This window comes from Eubalaena glacialis, chromosome 2 (genome assembly GCF_028564815.1).
Source record: "Eubalaena glacialis isolate mEubGla1 chromosome 2, mEubGla1.1.hap2.+ XY, whole genome shotgun sequence".
Lineage (NCBI taxonomy): Eukaryota > Metazoa > Chordata > Mammalia > Artiodactyla > Balaenidae > Eubalaena > Eubalaena glacialis.
In genome coordinates, this window is record NC_083717.1 from 21348714 (window position 1) to 21367785 (window position 19072).

The 19072-nt window shown below is 41.9% G+C and overlaps 1 protein-coding gene across 4 annotated transcripts in view; it reads right to left on the reverse strand.

The window, feature by feature from the left end:
• The window catches only part of CELF2 (CUGBP Elav-like family member 2), a 518375-nt gene that overhangs the window by 186743 nt on the left and 312560 nt on the right, over positions 1 to 19072 (reverse strand). The window lies entirely within an intron of this gene.

Genomic DNA, 19072 nt, shown 5'->3' on the forward strand with positions numbered 1-19072 from the left:
GAATTGGAGCTCCAATGCTTCTAAATAGGCCCACAAGACATGGAGAAATCTAGGGTACAGTCTTTCACTAATGAAATGTCTGTAATCATGTGACAGATCACAGTTGTTTCAAGTCTCAAAAGACATACTGAATGTGACAGTCCTCTGCAAACGATTAAAACATTATATCCCATACATTATGTGATCATCTTTCTGATTTGACTCTAAGTGTCTTGAGGGCAGGATCCAGGTCCAACAGATCTTTGGATTCTCAACTTCATCTATGGAGGCACATCGGGATCTAAATAAATATGCAATTATTCAAAGTCAACAGCAAAGGGCCTGAGGAACCAAGGCCCATTGCTTCTGTACCCGCCCCCCCCCACCCCCTACTCCAGGGCTGTCTAGTCTGGACACAGTCATTCATTCACCACTTGGTTCCCAAAGGGATCTTTTAAGGATGTGAATCTGCCTCTGTTGCTCCAGTTCCTTTAGATAATCTCCAAACTTTTCAGGAAGATCAAGGCTTTTTAGGAGCTAGTCTGCGGCTAATTCCAGAGCCTTTCTTTCACCACTCTGCCCCTCAAAGTCTGCTCCAGACCTGCTGGTCCCATATAGACCAAACTCACTCTTCCACTGTCCTCCAGCTCCATTCATTCGGCCAAATCCTAGTTGCCTTTGACACACTCCTCAGAGAACTCCTCTCTCCCACTCCAGTCCCTAGCTCCTGAACAGGTCAGGAAGCACTGTGCGCGGTGCCACACACCACATACACGGCCCCGAGGGTAGGCAGCTGCCCGACAAAGGGATCAGGCCCTCAGACTTGCATTCCCAGAGCTCAGCACAGTGCCTGGCACAGGGCGAGGGCGGATGGTTTTGTACTGAATGAATGACTGTGGATGAATTTAAAAAACATTAAGTTAGCCAACTCTGTTTTTAATGGAAATAAGCGATGGGCATTATTCCAGAAAATTATTATAATTTAACACATGCAAAGACATTAGATGTCAAAGAGCTACATCTACGTGACAGAAGAACTGAGTATTTTGTACGTTTTTGCAACATATCAAAATATTTCTTAAGATTAAAAATATGGGACTTCCCTGGTGGCGCAGTGGTTGAGAATCCGCCTGCCAATGCAGGGGACACAGGTTCAATCCCTGGTCTGGGAAGATCCCACATGCCGTGGAGCAACTAAGCCTGTGCGCCACAACTACTGAGCCTGTGGTCTAGAGCCCGCAAGCCACAGCTACTGAGCCCACGTGCCACAGCTACTGAGCCCACATGCCTAGAGCCTGTGCTCCGCAACAAGAGAAGCCACCGCAATGAGAAGCCCGCGCATCGCAACGAAGAGTAGCCCCCGCTCACCACAACTAGAGAAAGCCTACAGGCAGCAACGAAGACCCAATGCAGCCAAAAATAATAATTAAAAAAAAAGATTAAAAATATGTTCTCATACAATGAAATGCATCTTGTCAAAGTGAATATAACCACTGAAGAGACCTGTCTGAGGCTAAACGGTAGACCAGGGTAGAAGGGAAGACTATTCCACGTCTGCAGTATTTCATGGAGATGCGTACTTGGTAGCAGAAAGCAGACCCTCATCAGAAGAACTCCTCTAAAATATAAAAATGTGATTCCTGACCTTTTGGGTTCCTACAACTGGGGAAGAGTGAAAACCTACCAACTAGATTTCTTTTAAGCCAAGTTTAGTTACTGTTCAGCATTCTTGATTAATTGATTAAGCTGTGAGGCTGTTTTCCAAAATATCAATATGTTAGGCTCACCGTCCTATAAAAACTGGAAATGTCTGTTTTTATTTCTACTTTAAGTAAAATCCCAAGAAGCCATGCCCGACTTTACCCTCCTAAAAAAGAACACTGATGAGAAATTGAAGGTGGTGAGGAAGCGATGTAATTAGGCAGAATGGAAGGATTCACTGAGTGATGGGTGTGTATGACTTGAAAGGGGGTTTGTTGAATAAAACATAATTGAACCATGAGGCCTAATTTGGGGGGCTGGGGATGGAAAAGGGGGATAAAGGATAGGCACTTGAAAGAAATTTCCAGGATAAGGAACTAGATATGGGGGGTGGGAGGAGAGAGAAGAGGAAAGAGGAAAAAGGTAAAGATCTGATAGGTTTTATAACCTAGAAGACTCAGGATTCCTCTGAGCTCTCCCATGGAGTCACTGCACCCTAAAGAAGCTACCAGAATAGTAACGGGAAAACGTACATATGAATTGCAATGAAATAACTTACAAACTTTGGTGATCGGAAGTTCTTCCCTGTAGGCTTCCTTTTTACATAAAAATCACATAATCTGCATGAAAGTTTCATCCTTAAAAAGTAACTGAAATATTTATAAGGAAACATTAATATGGCCCCTTTTAGAACATAATGCCATTAATATTAATGAAAGGTTTATTAGTCATTTAAAAATATTTCTCAAAAAGTAGATTAATGGTTCAAAAATAATCCTGGATTTCTTGTCTCATGGTTTTAAAACTATTTTAAATTACATTTTGCCAAGACAAGCTTTCTGGAAATGTAATTTCTATAATTTAAAAATTTATAGTTAAAACTAAAAGGTGAAGATTCACAAAACATCTAAAAGGATTTAAAGATAACAGCAAACTACAAAATTCTGATAATTTTTTTCATTGTTTAAAACTGTACCGATTTCAGTGTAAACTCAGCATTTATTCATTTCAGTTTCTTTACATGTAATATTCTCAGAAGCATTACTGTTTCTGTAGATACTCTATACGGGGTGGTTGAAAAATTCTCGATGTGATGACGGTAATTCATTTTCATGACTTAAGTAATTGAGCCTATCTTTAGAGTTATTAATTATAATTACATTATACTGTATTTCCAAAGGAAAATAGAATAAATAGACCATAATCACTATAACCATACTGTAAAAAACAGTAATTACACATTAATTCCCATCAGTTCAGTCACATACCATTGCACTTAATGCCTTCAATACGTCCCAGGCTCGAGTTACATGATAAGCACTACCTTTCACTTAGACTTGATAATTTATGGCCTTTCTCGACCAGAGCACCCAAGGTTCCATCTTAAATCATTATAGACTGTTTAGGAGGGAGAACATAGCTCTGTTTCTCAAGAGATGGTCTGAACACATTTTAGTATCTTGGTGCCCCAAAGAAAAACGACAAGGTTTTGATACACATTCAAAGGCAGTTGATGACACCTGCCCACACCTTTTTAAAACAGAAATCTGGGAGCATGTCTTCAGGCTACTACTTTCTGTTAGATTACAAATTCTTTGAGGGTCAGGCTCATTTTGGTAACCACCGTGCACCCGGCACAATCCTGAACATTCTATGCTCTTGGAACATGTGTCTGTGGAGTGAATAAAGTCTCTCCAGGAAGAAACACAGGACAAGCATGTGAGAGTTACGTGGCTTTTAACCGCCCGACTTCTCAGAAGTTCCCTGTGCTTCAGCTCAAAGCTGGGCCTGGCTGGTTGACAGCTCCAGGTGGTCCACCTGGGAAATGTCATCCAGAACGGCCAGGTCCCCTCTGGGTCCTAGGCCTGAGCCTCAGGACAAAGGTGATTCCATCCTGTGTCTCAGTTTATCTTTTAGCAATGTTCTAATATTGAACATGTAAACAGCTCCAAGAAACCCCAGCTGCTGGGAAGTGAAAATCCCAACATCGTTACTGTCAATATTGCCAGGCCTCTTTTGTGGGAATTGTTACATTCTGCTTCAGGACAGCTTCACATTCTGCTAACTTTGTTCCAATTATTTTTATCATCCTAAATTGAGGATGGTATACTGGTGGGTATATGCACTATGCGTTACTAAATAACGCATTTGTAAAGTCATACCCTCCTTTGGGTACAGATCACAAGGAAACACATTTGAAGCTTGCCTCCACAATTCCAAGATTCTGGATAACTGAAAGAATATGGATAACTTTATTTTAAAAAGTTTTCCCACCTGCTGAAATACATGTAGAACTGGTTGTTGAAAAAGGCCAGTGTGTTATTTTGTAGAACCTAATTTGTCTTACTTTTTTAGAGAAAGGCAAATAAATAAATATACAGTGGATCCTTCTAACAAACAATAAATGATGATGACAATAATCAGAGCTCATATTTCTTGAGAGCTTAATTTTATGTCAGACCTTTGGGTAAGGGCTTAACATCTGTTAACTTATTTAATATTTTCTATATCCCTCTTAGATAAGTATAGACGAGAAAACTGAGTCTAAGAATTAAGTCTCATGGCCACACAGAAAAGGGAGAGAGCCTGGCAAGAACCATCTTGACTCTAAAAGTATTAAACCACTGCACTGATACAGCCCCTGCCCTCTGGGGTTTATAAGCATCCAACTCCCCAAAATGTGCCTTAAATTCGGGGTACTTAAATCACAGCAAGGCCATCCCAGGAGAGCTAACTGGAGAGTAGTACACAGAACATTTCTAACTCACTCTAATCTACGGGCCTTTTCAAAATTCTCAAGAGAGGATTTTCCAGTTTCCTCTGCAAAGCCAACCCGTAGCAATCTCTTATATCTCAAATGATCAAAAAGTTCCTATATCATAACTTTCAGTTGAGTTAATGTATTCTGGAATCACACGTTTTCCAAGCCTGTCTTCCATCTCCTTGGATTTTTCATATGTGTTTATGTGTAATATATACATAGGTAAATATATACGCACTCATACAAATAGGCCATGCATATGTATATACACATATATACACATATTCAAACTAGGTAGCATTTTGAGAATCAAAAAGTGTCTATTTTATCTGAATATACCTCTACATAATTAGGTCATTAACCTTTGCTTTACAGCTGGATAATCTTAAATCAGCAGGATGATCTGAGCAGAGGTAGTCTGTTTCAAAAATCCCAAACATTCTACAGTACAGTATGAAATGTTTTTTAGTGACTATCTAATATTATACATTAAATTTTTCTAAAAAGAATTCTAGATGTAGGATGGACTCACGATGGAGAAAAATCCAGATGGAAGGAAACTTAGAGGAAAGAAAGAGTGACACTTAAGACATTAATAGTTATTGTTAGTATCACTCACTCAGAGATTAATCATGCATTAGATGACGGTTTCCTTGTAGTAGTGAATTAATCGACTCCTCTCCTATTATTTAACTTTTCAGATGCTGTTCTCCCAATCAGACTGGAAGCTCCTGGAAGCCTGGAAACCACGTTACACCCTCCATCACCTGAAGTGCTTACTTATTAGCACAGTGCCTTTCCCCTACGAACTGGATAAATACTGGCCAATTGGCTGACTGATTGAACATGTCAGCTCCAGGTTTTCAGGCATCTTTCTGAACCTCACCATCCAAGGCCGCGTCACATTTCTAAACAAGTATAAAGCAGCACGTTCAGGCTCCGCATCCACTTTTGCGCGTCTTTCTATTCCCAGGATCTAAGGAAGTGGCTGGTACGTTACAGACCATAATGAATATTTACTGAATGGATCTAGTTGTTCTCAAAGGGCCAAGAATCACCCGAGAGCTTGGTAAAAGTGCAAAATACCAGGCTCCATGCCCAGAGAGTCTGATTCCATAGATTTGGAGAGAGATCCCGGAATCTACATACCCCTGCCCCAAGGGATGCTGGTACTTAGAAACCTGAGACCAAATTCAGACAAGCACCAACATTATCCAGCTTCTGCCAGGACTTCTGCACAAGGTCTTTGGTCAGGGGAATCCATGCTATTTTACCAAAATTCAGGGGAGCGGTATAATGATGAATTTTATAAAGGAAAGATAAACGAGAACATTTAGAAGTATACAGCAGCTTAGAGCACCCCTTGCTCTGTGACCTAAGGTTCTACTTTCCCTTGAGATGGAGGAAAAAATGACTATGGATGTTTATAACATTTCTTGGAAAGGCCAGGGTTTTTCTTGGAGCATATTTCTTGGGCATTGATAAAATTAATTCTCATTTTAGAAAATCTGTTTGCTAAGTTGTGAGCTATTGTGGAGTCAAATTGGAAGAAATGCCTTTTTAAAACATGAGTCCTTTTTTTTTTTTTTTTTTGACAAACCAAAAGAAACATAATGTACAAGCCATGCACTTGGTCCCGGCTCCTGACCCAAACTACTTCATGTCATGTACCCAAAAAAGACGTGTCAGGGAAGGGAGAAATTGCTTAAAAAAAAAAAAAAAAAAGGTGTACAGGTTAATATAGAAGCTGTATATAAATTATTTTGAAACAAGCACAGGGACAGCAAGGGCACTGTGGGAAAAAAATTTAGGCAGTATTTCAAGTTAAGAGAATGTTTAAAATAATATCACAGCACATTATACCACAACTGGTTGGTGTAGGAAAGTGCGTGGGAGTCAGGACCAGGGATTCCAGTCTTCCCATGGTGTCACCCACCCCTCAAAGCATCAGTCTATATAAACGCCTAACCTATTAGAATTCCGTGAAGCTGCAAGAATTGGCATTTGAGGATCACGTGAGAATGTAAGATTTCCAACAGCTCTGACGCTAGACACTGTGATTTGGGTTATATCCTCTGGAGTCATTGGCCAAAGTTATTTCAATTACTTAAAAGGAAACGGCCAGATCTCCCCACCTCCTTCCACCAGGGGGATTCTCTCTGCGTGGGTGGAGGCACTGAGGAAGGACCCGTTAGCCATGTGTTCCTGATTCTCTCCTCCTGCTCTACTTTTCAGATCCCACTGCCAACAGAAGCACAGAAACTTAGAAACAAGTGTTCACTTGGTCAATCCTCAGCAGGTATCTAGAAAGTCTAAACAAAGCAGGCATACAGCCCCTAGCATGGAGGACCGGTTCACCCGTGGGTGACTCTGAGAATGAGAGCTGCTGAAAGGGAAAAGCACACGATGCCTTGGGAGACCCACACTGATGCCCAATCAAACCAATGCCCCACACCTTTGGTCAGGTAAGAACCAGTTCTACTGAAAGCCTTCCCTGTGGTGATCTCCAATTCCCAAGGGGACACATTTTTTGAGGCAACACTTGACTACCAGCTCTTTCGGCACTGGTGCTTCCAGGGCGCCCAAGAGCAAACCCACCACACCTTTTTACTATGAATAAGCAGATCTGTGGGATCTACACACAGCTCTCTGAACAGTACCTGTACACCCACTGGGAAAGGGCAGAGGCAAAAGCTCTCCTGCAGGGCAGCACCTTTTCATTTGGTTTCAATGTTGGGCTTGACTGCAACATGCCCTTCTTTCAGGCAGGAGAGAGGGGAGGACAGTGGTATTCATCTCTCTTTAGACGGGTAACTGACATCCTTAGCCAAACACATGCAAGTACTGCTATGCTAGTAATTCTATGCGCTTTGGAAAATATCCAATAACATACAACTGTAACCAGAAAATACAGAGAGAACCTAATTGTGATAGGCAACTGTGAAAATACAAGATTTGTTGTGCAAATATTGAATTTTTCAGCCTCTGTTCAAGACTTGCTAACCTGGGGAGGGGGCATTCTTTAAAGATTTCAAAGTCCTTTGCAGGTTCAGCCCTAAGGAATTACTCCTCTTCCGTAAGGAGGCTGTGTCTTTTACTGGACCCTTGGCGAAAAGACACTGGGTGTGTGAAGACAAAAGCGAAGTGAGGGGCAGGTGCTACAGGTGAGGCAGGTGCTACAGGGTGGGAAATAATCGGCACAGAAGTTACCTGGCCCTTTTGAGATTCAGATTTCCTCTACAAAGCAGGGTTAATGATACTCACTGGATGGTAGTGATATAAATGTCTCTTAGGGTAGCCTAACACACTTATTTCCCTTTTGTTTTTTAAGGAATATGATGTTTGCTCTTTTGTTCAGACATTTATAACATATTCTATATCTGGTACATATATGTACAAGATTTCCCTTTCACAGTGATCATTATTGTCACCTTTGATTACAGCATCATTGGACAGGCCTCTAAATTGTGAAACGCGGAGAACCTTGTATTTTTATTGTTCTTCTTGGTCCCAAAGTAGAAGCTGTTGGATCAAAGAATCAGTATTTCAATGATGAGAAAGGTCAACATTTGAATCGTGGGTCAGTATTTGAATGAGGGGATCAATATTTGAATGAAGGGCACTTAATGGCTCTAGCTTTCTAGATTCTGATAGTTTAAAAAAATCTAAATTCTTGACCTCTGTCAATTCAAGGCTCCAAAAACCTGTTATTTTATCTGGCTGCCCTCTTCTTCCATGGTTCCTTGTGCACTCAAGGATCTCTTTAGGGGAAATGAGATGTGCTCGCCTTCTTCCTTAGACTTCTACATTTCCTTCTTTCCTACTTGACGATGAAAAGCTCACTGGAATTCTAGAAGAGAGCACACATGTAGCCCAGCTGTCTTCTTTAAGCTCCTTCCAGTTTTATACTTTCAAACATAACAGCATTTCTTAATTAACGGTATTTTCATCACTCACATTTAGCCCAACATTTCTGCCACCACCTTCATTATACTGAGCGTTTGATACAAGGATCCACCAGTACCACCTCTGAGATTATTCAGAATCCTCATCTGTCTTGTTGTGAGGCTGAGAAAGTCTGCTGGTACCTGAACAAAGCACATGCCACTGTACAGATGACCAATATTTTGGATGCATGATTCACAAAGACCTAAAGGTCCCCTTGGTGGCCCTGTTCTCCTGTGTTCTACGACACTCCCTGGACATGGGACTAGCTGAGACCGTGTCACGTTTTCTCCGAGGCAGGCAGTTAGCACCGCTTCCTATTTCAGTCTTTTGCCGGTGGAGTGACTTTGCTGCTGTCAGCCTGAATTATGGATATTAGATCTTGAATGAGCTGTAACTTCCTGCAATTGAAAATTTATAACACAAAGACAATTTCATTGGGCCCTGTCACTGTTTAATACACACTCCCGTGAGTCTTCAGGATCAGGTGGGTTTCTAAGATACTACCTGGATGGCCCACATTTGCTGAATTATGAAGGTGGTTTGTTTTCCTTCCTTGGCCGTGCTCTTGAGCCAATTCAGCCTCATTGTGATGAAAGTATGTCCGGATTTCCTTCCCTTGATAGTCTACCCTCTTGCATACCACTCGTTTGTCCTTTTATAAGCTTAACCTGCTTATAAAAACTGGTACAAATAGAGAAGATAACCATAATTAAAATCTACCTAGGAGCTTATTTTAAATATTAGATCTTCAGCAACAAGTACCTCTTTTGCAAGAAGTAACGTAGATCATCCTTCCTTTTTCTTCCTTGTTCTTGACTACACAATGATGGACATATTTAACTGGCAGTGAATTCTTAAAAACAAAGCAGGAAGGAGAGAGGCAAGGGACCTGGATAAAACAGGATAACCTGAGGATAACTAAATTGGACACAGATCTGCACACGGACATAAACTGTACCTTCTGTTAAAAAAAAAAAAAAAGTTTGAATAACCACAAGTCTTCTACTTTTTTAAAAAATTAGAGTTTTGTCCACGAATACAAGACATAAAACTCAATATCCATCCAAAATATTACTCAAAATCTGTTCTAAGTTTTATCTATGAATTAACAGAAAGCCAGTGCTTTGAGAGTGCCAGCTTTTATGACTAACCAGCTACAAAACTAGATTGTTGGACCAATCCTTTAAATCACCTTCTTGCTTTCAGCCTGGAGACTTCTTTTTCCCAGAAAAAATCACCAAGGCCAACTGACTACTGAGCTACAACTAGCTGCAAAGCGTAGCCCATCTATAACATTTTATGCAACCTCAACATAGCTGAGAGTATCTCATCCTATGTCATGAGTCCATATTAACCCAGGACAAAGATGATGCAGGGGAGGGGGCCTGAGCCTCAAGAATGGCGAAAGATTCTTGATCCACAAAATTTGTGCTGGTTGTTATTTGATATTTTTGGACTTTACAAACCAGTTATGAAGACTGGGCATCAAAGTCAGCTTTCAGAACAGGTCTGTTAGGTGCAAGATAACCCCTGGCAGCTAAGAGGAACCTCTTTTCAGCTGGGATGATGAATCTGAGAACTTAAAATTGGGCAGAAGTTCCACAAAAATGTCATGATACTCTTTCTTCAGTGACCAAGTATACAATGTCCATAATGAGCCCCATGGGTTCTCATGCTTCTTGGTACAGCGTGTCCTCCATGAAGCTCAACAAATGAGAGCTGGCTTCCTTCAGAACATGCTTAAAGGGCATCATGATCTTCAAAATTGTCTTCTTTTCCTTGGGCTTCTAAGGTATCATGTCAACATTATACCCAATTCGATTACTCAATTACTGTCCTGCCAAGTTTTCAAAGTAGTCAAATATCCAAACTTTCAAGCTGTTTTACTGTTTTCAGTGGAATTGCAATTTGATTGCAAGTTATTTTCATTTATTTTATATTATTTTTTGGTTTAATACCGCAACACACAGGTAACGATGGCCGAGTTCGTCTTGGGTGTTTGTTGACTATCTCTCTGTTAATAAGCAAATGTGCTAAAATGCAGTTTTATGGGTTTGTCACGTTTCTAACATTGGATGGATCACCTTGCTCTGAGTTTCAAGTTCTAGTTTGTATAAACCGGTAGTGAAAGGGTAGAGCAGAAAAAAAGGAACTCTGACATTTAGTGGATTAAAAACAGGCTAGGTTGCAGTAATACTCATTCACCCAGCAACTATTTGTTCAGCATTTACAAATACAAATGCCCATATGCAAGTACATACACACATACACAAATACACATATACAAATGCATACATGTATACAAATACACATAGGCAGTGCATATATATATAAACGTATAAGATTATTCTAGAAATGCTGTGGGGAATAAAGAATAAAAAATACACTGCACTCTCAAAATATGTAATCTGGTTAGAAATATGAAAATTATTTACACTTCAGAACTCAAGGCCATTCATACAAACACATATGTTACATATCTTCATATATATATACATATATATGAAGATAATATATGTATGTATATATTGAATACACTTCAAATCTCTCAACTTTTAATACAAAGTAGAGATCAGTGCCTTAGAAGAATAAAGTGCTGAGGGGCATCAGCCTAAGAAAACACACCTTCCAGGTGAGTGAGGAGGGAAGAGGGGGGTGACGGCTCCGGCTCCTATCTCCTCCTCACCTCATGAGACAGTTTTGTTCCCCTCACGGTTTAAGCATTAGGAAAACTCTGAGGTGTAGCAACGCTGGCATAAAGTATGTGTTTGTGGAAAGATGGCTGAAAGTATGAATGAGCACTGATACTGAAGATAATGTTCCCTGGGGTATGAAATAAATGGCGAAGGGAAACGCTCAGATGATTAGAAGGCCGTGGGAAATGCAACATGCTAACTGCTAACAATGGGTACATCACGATATTCGTCAAACCTCAAAGACACTCTGCGTGCTGAGATAGGACCATTTTCTTCCATTCTCTTACTAACACATTCCATTTTGTGTATCCACATCATTGATTTTCACACAACTCTGTACAAAGAATAGTAATTAGCTGGAGCCAAAATTAACCAAGGGAAAGACAATTTTTTAATACACATCCCCAGCGTTTCCTTTTTTTTTTTTTTTTTCAGAAAATAGTTGAAAAGATGATCCCTGTATATAACTACAAATACATATACACATGTTTGCATATCTACTTGTATGTATCAAGTTATCCTGGAAATTTCTGGAGATATGCCAAACTCCTCTTGGACTCCTAGTTTGCTTAATATTATAACCCACTCTGCAAGGGCTGACGATATTTTTCTAAATATACTATTGGTCAACTGCTGAAATCTTGAAACATAAGAGTAGTCATGTGAGAGAGAAAAAGCAGGTGCTTCACAGATGCGGGGAGGCACGGGGCTCTGGAAAGATTCCTTGGTTATTAGAGAAAAAGCTGTGAAGGATGATGGATATAAATACAGAATGGAGAACTGGAAATTTAGGTGCAGGTGTTCCTTTCTTCTGAGACATGGGTCTCCATCACTGAGTGGACCTTCCATCCACTGTTTTCTCGACAGAACATTCTGTTTACTCAGAGGCGGTGTAAACTGGCACAAGCCACCAGAGCCCTAGGAATTCCCATTTTCTGTCCAATAGATAGGAAGATCTTATCCTGAGAGATGGAAAGAAAATTTGAGGCAATATACTGAAAATTATAAGCGGGTGTTGACGGAGGAATGAGATGAACGGTCTGCATTGGTAGAAGTTGCACGAACCCAGCAAAGGCTGCGATTTTTTTGTAAAGGGTTTTTTTTTTTTTTTAATTATGTATAAAAGGCTGCGATTTTAAAAACGGGAAATTAGAGGCGGCGCCGAGTACGACTCCGTTTGAAAAAGAGCAGACGTACAAATTAAGTTGCCAAGGAAGACATCAGAAACAAACAGTACAGATGAGTTTTAGGAAACAAGTCGACACTTCAATGGGGGCAGCAGGGATTTAAGGCTATAGTGACAAAGTGAGGAGGTGGTGCAGCAAAACCGAGAGGTGACAGGCAGGGTGACAATACGCTGTCGTCGCTATCTGAACAGCATCCACTCTGGACCACTGTGCCGTTTTAGAGCAACTCGAAACAAAGGCGGCACATTATTCGATAATAGATTATCGGTTTATTAAAAAAAGGGAGTGAATGGAAGAACTCAATCCCTCGCCGGAGGAGTCTTCAAAATTGAGTTGTGAAGGCTGAGTTATCCTCTCAGCCGTTGGGTTCCTCGTGTGAAACTCTCATTTTCTTCACCAAATTATCCATCCTAAACCTGCCTCTCTGTATCCATGTCTCCTACTCAGGGGCTTCCCCCTATGGCCACATTACAAATAACAAAGGTCATTAAATCATCCCAATACCTGGGCTCACAGAAGTTCAGATGTATGTCTGAGCAAATTAACTTTACAGCCAACAAGAGACAGGAGTCTCCTTCCCCTCCCCGAGCCTCTCTGCTCAGAGGTCGGTTTGCACAGAACCTGCTGTTTCATGGTCTGCACTAGGCTGGGGCCCGGAGGTCCTCACCCCACCTTTGTGTACGTTCTTGGTCATTTCCACCACCGATCAGGTCAATTTCAAGAGCGAGCCTGTGGAACCTGAAACCATCATCCTTAATGGTCCAGCTAAGTGGTTCCTATTAGAAAGGAAGCCATTTAGATGGAAGTAACTTGTAAAACAATCTCACGCAACACATGGGGAAATTCCAGCCCACGCTTCTCTGGCATCTACCTGTTTTCCCAAGAATGAGAAGTTCCGTCAGCATTTTCCTCCTCCATCCTAGTCTATAAGAAACCACCTCATGCTTTTCTTTAAAATGCACATATGTGAATCCGAGGGAAATATCATGTTGTCCAAAGCTAAAGAAAGTAACTAGAAGAGGAATTTATGAAGATGTATCAAAGGGATTTTCAAGCTGTTGAATATCTTTTGAAACTTCATATACGGTGACAGGCTGTAAGCTCCTTGAGAGCAGGGACCAAGAGTATCACAGGAACCTTGATATACCCAGAACCTACCACAGTGTCTGGCCCAGAGCAGGCAGCCACAAAGCTGTGTTGAATAAATGAATGAATAAAGGAGTGACAATACTTTATCACATTTCCTCTCCGCCCGACATAAATGATCACTAAATTTTGGAAAATTTTAAACACTGCCTTTTAATGTCACAGTTTAAAATGCTGAATCAGTTTCTGTTCTAGATATGAAACACCTGAAGTGAATTACATGCGTATTTGTACTGCAGTTTCTTTTCAACAGAGCAACTTTTATCCCAACCCATTTCCACCTTTATTAGGAATAAAGAAGCTAAGTGATACCATCCTTTTCTTAAACAGGCATGAAAACAGTTGGAACCAATCGCATTTCACAGGAAAGTCATCAAGAATAACAAGCATGACCACATGAGGTGTGTGTAGGTGTGTGTATACACAGAAATCTTTAATCTTTCAGCATTTGGAGAGAGAGAGGGGGAGGGAAGGAGGGCTGGAAGGGAGAGAAGACACATCTTCAGGTTTCTGTATATATTAGATCTAACACTGTCCACAGCCTTCTCACTGGAGAAGGCGGGCCGCCGTCTCACACGATGGAAGTAGCTGCTTCTTCTCCACGAAGAGCAACGATCCCCCACAACATTAAGGAATTGCCCCAATACGGTTTTCAGCACCAGCGACGTCACCGAGTGTCACTGCCAAACTCTTATCCTTCACCAGCAGTCAAAAGCCAGCCTCCCGGGCTGGGCTCCCCAACCTGCCAGGTCTGTCTTGGAGTCACAGCTCTGTTTCCTCTGGACTATTACTCTCAACTCCATGTTTACATCTGATGGAGTATGGATTTTATAGTCGCTGCACGAGGGGAACAGAAACAGTGTCTGGAACGATAACCGTGAAGGGCTGATCGAAAATGCTTGAAGACGGAAAGCACGGTCCACAAAGCTTTGGCCACGTGTATGGAGGTGTGTGGCCTTGAAACTGCTCATTTCATGTACCTGAAGGTGGCCTTGTAGAACGTCCTTATGGACAAGGACACTGCGGGGTCCGAAGATCTTCCTGGTTGTGGAAGATGCCTCCACCCTTAACATCTGTGACTTTCACTCCACCATCTGGAACCGGAGACTTGGGGAGCAGGGGAAAATGGGAAACTCCAGACGTCAACCTGATCTGCCCTTGTTTTTCTCCTTTTTCTTGGCCACTCAAGGGATACTGACATTCAAAGTTGTACCTTTCAGCCCCAGAACTTACAGTAGCACCTAATGCTACTAGGTCTTAGGACAGATGCTCCAATGCCCACCTTCTACTGGCTGAGGAGCCCTGCTCCCAGCGCCCACAGATCAGTTATTTACTTCCATGCCAGCAATTTCTGACTCTAAAATATCTTCTTGTATTTGTGTCCAAGACTGTAAGTTTCCTGGGGACAGAAAATTATATTTTGCGAGCTACTGAGCTTGGCCATCCTCCATGCTTGATATATACAAATAAAGCTTTAACACATCTGCATGAGACAATTTATTCCCCACAACCGCTTGATTTCAACCACTTGAAACCATTCCTCATGGTTTCAAAGGAGCAAATCTAAGAGGAGGGAAAAAGAGGGCTCTGATTTCTCCCACAAGTTGTCAAGTAAGGAAGGTTCTGGAACAGTACTACTTTCTGAAGACATCTGGCAACACCACAGCTCGGTGGCGTTCGGCAGTCACTGTTTGGAGGGGACAGCTGGTTGCAAACTGACACAAAGAGTTAACTGATTCTACCGCTTGTTTTGACTTTGTCTAACAGGCAATTTCTGAACATCAGAAAAGCCTTCTTAATTTGGCTCCGTATTGTGTAAAGCAGCTGTCCTTGGTTACTAAACTGATTAGTAAGTGGTTTATATTATTCTAATGGTTGCCATCGTTATTGCAAGGAAAAAAAAAAAAAAAAAAGATAGTTGAGTGAGTAAAGCTGCAAAACAAGACTGTTATGCCCAGTACTGGGATCAGGCTGTCGCATTCAGAAAGGAGCCAGGTCTACAGCCCAGGCCTTGCTGCAGAGATCCATCTTCCAAAGACCCTGCACCAAATGCTGAACAATGCTATGCTTTAAAAAAAAAAAAAAAAAGAACATTCCATTCAGTGGCTTTCTTAAAAAAGATGATGGAAGGCAGGGTGGAAACCAAAGGCAGTTCCCAGAGATGCTGTAATTGCCTGGACTATCTCGCCTGGATGTGAAATGCACCAGACCTTTTAAACTGGGCCCACATTCTGACATCATGCTCGGCCATACGGTGATCTGGCAAATTTGGACAAAACACTGCCCACCGCCCACTCCCCCACCCCCTCCAATCACTCTGCACGAGCCCTTCCTTGAGAAGCCAATTTCCTCAGTAAAAGGCATAATAATTGCCATGAAAGGCATGCATCCCTGTCATGAGAGCATTTCTCTTTGCCTGCTGGATTCTACGTACTCAGCATAAGACCTCCCAAAAGATGGTGTTAGAAAAGCCCTTCCTTCAGAAACAAACAGCACAAGCATTTTTCCCCCAAGTGAAAAGTCAAAGGCAGCAAGGAAAGATGAACCTCTCAGCGCTGGGCACGTTCTCTTCATCGTGCTCACTGGAATTTGTAATCTATGCGGCTTTTTGTGGTTATTTGACTCATGTCTGCCTCAATTTGACCATCAGCTCCTTGACAGCACAAGCCAGCTTTGTTTTCTTTGATTCTTGCATCCCTGGCAAAATATGGAGTCTGGCACTTAGTAGGGCCTCAAATATTTGTCGAGGGAGGAAGGGAAGAAGGAACAGGAGGGGGAGCCGGAGGAAGAAATGATGGGGGCCCCAAGGGAGAAAATGTTGCTTCATGGCTCGCATTCTACTAGAATTTGCCTAATTCCTTTCACACGAACGGCCCAGACCTACAAATACGCAAACATCTGACATGTGTATATATTCACAAGCCCGCAGAGAGGGGCCAGCCTCAGAAAACGCTAAGATAGGTCTTAAAATTTTATTTCAACCATGTAATTGGACCCATCAAGGGAGAAATTGCTTTTCTATGCCTGGAAATTGGTGGGAATTTTATTATTTCTGAATTTGCAAAAATAGCATTGAGTTGAAAAGTCCAACTGTGTTGACTTCACAACTTCTCGTACCAGATCTGGGTCACGTCGGCGATTTCTGTCCCCGACAGCAACACGCCTTGGCAGCTAAGTCACAGAAACTGTATAGACTCTGAGCTCATTTGCAGGCGGCACAGCTACCTGCAAGCTCTCGGTGCCTCTGCAGATGGACAGGCTTAAAAGCTGCTGATTCGAGAGGCACTGCTCGGCCAATCTGTGCACTGTTTGAACGGCACCTGCCGTAATTTTGCACTTCGAGGACTGCAGGCTTCAGACAGGAGCGCCCGTGAAGGATCTGTAAGAGCCTCGGCGCTCTCTCTAGTGCTGCTGCAGGGCTGGCTATGGCCCTTTTCCTTTCCCAGATAGTCATCCAGGAAATCAAGAGCCCACCCACCAGAGTGGATGGAGGCGTTGGACGGGGTGGGGAGGCTGGAGGATGAATCAAGAGGCTCCAGATGCAGGAAGGGTGAAAGCACAGCCTCTTCCAATCTCCCGGCCGAATGGAGCTTTTCCATTTGCCTTCTGCTTTTTGAAGAGTGGAATCTGGTACTTGGAGGTGGGTCTTTGGAGACGCTTGATATTTACAGGCATGTCAATTTCAAAGACGTGGCAGTGAGAGTGTCTTTAAACAGGATGAAGGACATTTGAAGTCTGATTTTCTCTTGGTAAATTTCCTCTTATTCAAAATGATGAAATCGCGGAAATGAAATCCTGTTAGAACATGGAGAACCTAGAGCAAAACCCAGCAAAGTTTTTTTTTCTTGAAGGGAGAAGCACAAGGAGTGTGGAAAGTCTGGCCCCTTGAGAAGTCTTGCTCCCTGGCACTAATAAGCAGATATCCTTTCCTTCATCAAGGTGTAAATTAACGACTGAATACACACAAGTTCTTTCTGCAATAGCTTACACTTATAGGTACAGAAACTCCATGAACTCAGTATCCCTTGCACCCGGCGAAAGTGCCTGACACACAAGGGCTCAAAGGATGTTTTCTGACCTGAACGAACCTCTCCCTTGGCCTGTAGAATCAGCAGCGTACCTGGCTCCAACCAAATTCTGCATGGTCGGGAAAATTAGCTGCTGGCGAACTGCAGCATAAAAAAGGAATAAAATGGATTGGGGCAGTGTTAAATGACTGTATACAATGATCACAATTCATTAAACGGGACTGCATGTAAATAATACCTTAATAAACAAAAAAAAGGAGGAAAAAAAATCCAACAGCCAAGTAAGTAGCTTGGTCAGGACGTGAACCCAGATATACCCATCCTGTTTGATCTTTATGGATGCTGAAAGCAGCTTCATGCATCTATTAGCCATTGGCATTTCTTCTTCTGTGAAAGGCCTATTTGTATCCCTTGCCCATTTCTTTATCGGGGTTTTGGATTTTTAAAATATAATTTATGGAGAAAATTTTTAAATATTAAAATATATTAACTGTGTCAATAAAAAGAAACTAAAGATTTATAGTACAAACATGACATTTCTGAACATGACATTTCTCCTAAAATTGATAAGTTATTAATGGTTAGATTATGTGAGAGGGAACCATAAATTTGATTGGTGTTATAATAGAATTTTTTTTCTCTTAAACAATTTTTTTAAAGTGCTATGAAAGGGTCCATGAAGAAAGTGCTTGGTAGCTGGTTGACAGCAACTGCCCCTCAAGGAAGACAGGTGGAGGTAAAGGAAAACCTGACTTTTAGGAAGCAGGTCCACTGAATTTCCCCAGCTCGATTTATTGCCCTCTTTTATCAGACCCTCCTAAATTTACCTGTTTAAGTTTACCTGAGATATCGCAAGTTTCAGGGGAAAAAACCACACCTCTGGACCATCACACCTTCATTAACTCAGGGAGACGGAAGGTGTCAAGGTTACGACCCTGCTGTTCTGGCACATCTTCTTATTGAAAAATCATGGGTTCCCATCTAGCTTCAGCCTCGTTTATGTATCTGGTCAACCGGAGGGCAGCCCAGGCAAGTGCCTTGAGCAGCCTGTTCTGAGCATCTCCACTCACCTTTCCTGATAAAAGTCACCCTCGGAGACAGGTAGGGGACCAGAGCTCCTCCATCCTCATTTCGCAGAGAGTGACAGAGCAGTTAAGTGACTTGCAAAAGGTCAAACAACCAGTCGCTGGTCAAGACCAAAATAGAATCAGGGTTTGCTGACCTCCTTGTCTCCTGCTCAAGTGATTCAAGGACAAGAGCAGTTGGTTCCTGAGCTGTAAAATAACATGACAAGCTTTTGATCTTCTCATCCTCGGACAGGATGAGCTAAGACATGGAGCTGGTTTAACGCTGCTCTTGGACATACAAATGAGAGGCTGTTGAATTGGTGGGGAAAATCCAAGGCCAAGAATCCAAAAGAGAGTAACTTCAGCTTTCCCACTGGCTAGCTCTAATGTTATGCAAAAATCAGGGGCTTCTGTGCCTCAGTTTTTCTCTCTATGAAATGGGGACATTGTAAACGATTTCTTGAATGTACTAATCTTCTAACAGAAGTACCTTAACTTAGGAGTGCTGTGACTCAAAGCTTCGGGAATGGAAGAGATGAATGTGGTTTTGGGGGGGCAT